The sequence below is a fragment of the Oppia nitens genome, unplaced genomic scaffold (assembly GCF_028296485.1).
Source record: "Oppia nitens isolate AA-2021 unplaced genomic scaffold, nextdenovo-longstitch-racon4-pilon3 scaffold27_pilon_pilon_pilon, whole genome shotgun sequence".
NCBI classification, from domain to species: Eukaryota; Metazoa; Arthropoda; class Arachnida; order Sarcoptiformes; family Oppiidae; genus Oppia; species Oppia nitens.
In genome coordinates, this window is record NW_026533207.1 from 1,044,766 (window position 1) to 1,045,749 (window position 984).

The window sequence follows — 984 nt, forward strand, 5'->3', positions numbered from 1 at the left end:
TGGTGGGATTAACCAATAGTGGATATGGGAAAAGGGTAAGCACTGAGGGGAAGCATTAATACATATAAAGCTATCAATAGTGATTGCGCAATAACATAACAATTTTAGAGTTTCCAACAAAAATATAAAAATAAGGAAAGTTGTATTTTGTTTTTTATATAATTTTAAATTTTTATTAATTACAAATTTCTTTAATTTTTAATTTTTATTAATTTAATAATAAATTTATATTTAATTAATAAGTTATTTATCAAAATTTGTTTTATTTTTCTAATTTGTATGTATTATTATTTAGTACTCCAAATAAAATATAATTTGGTCACTCTAATTTTTCATACTCTATGATCCCACCATATGAATCTATAAGTTTTATATTGTTTGTGATGTCAATGATTGCCAGAAAAAATATAATACAAAACATAACCTAAAACTCCATAAATCTACTGTTCATTATAAAAGTCAATCATTTGTTTGTAATTATAATAATTGTGTCAAAAGTTTCACAAAGAAAATAAATTTGAAAATACATTTATTGACTATACATATAAAAGACAACCCGTTTAAATGTGATGTCGAGTATTGCAATAAAATATTTTCACGAAAATTTCAGTTAAATAGACATAATTTACAACATTTACGTAAAACTAGATTTGTCTGTTCAGTCAATGAGTGTTTGAAAAGTTTTTCTACAAAATATGGTCGCAATAATCACAAACATAGATTACATTGAATATATTAATAAAATTTATTTAGTTTTAAGAAATATATTTTTATTAAAAAATAAAATATTAATTTTATTACTTATTTCATAAGTTTTTTTCATTAATAAATAAATTATAACTGATATTTTATCGCTTCGGTGATGATTTGTGTCAACTATTGCTGACATATCTGGCAATCGATGACAGACTAAGAATGCAATCGGTGTCCAAACAGTGGCAGTCATTGATATTCAATACACAAACTGATCTCATATTTGATAAG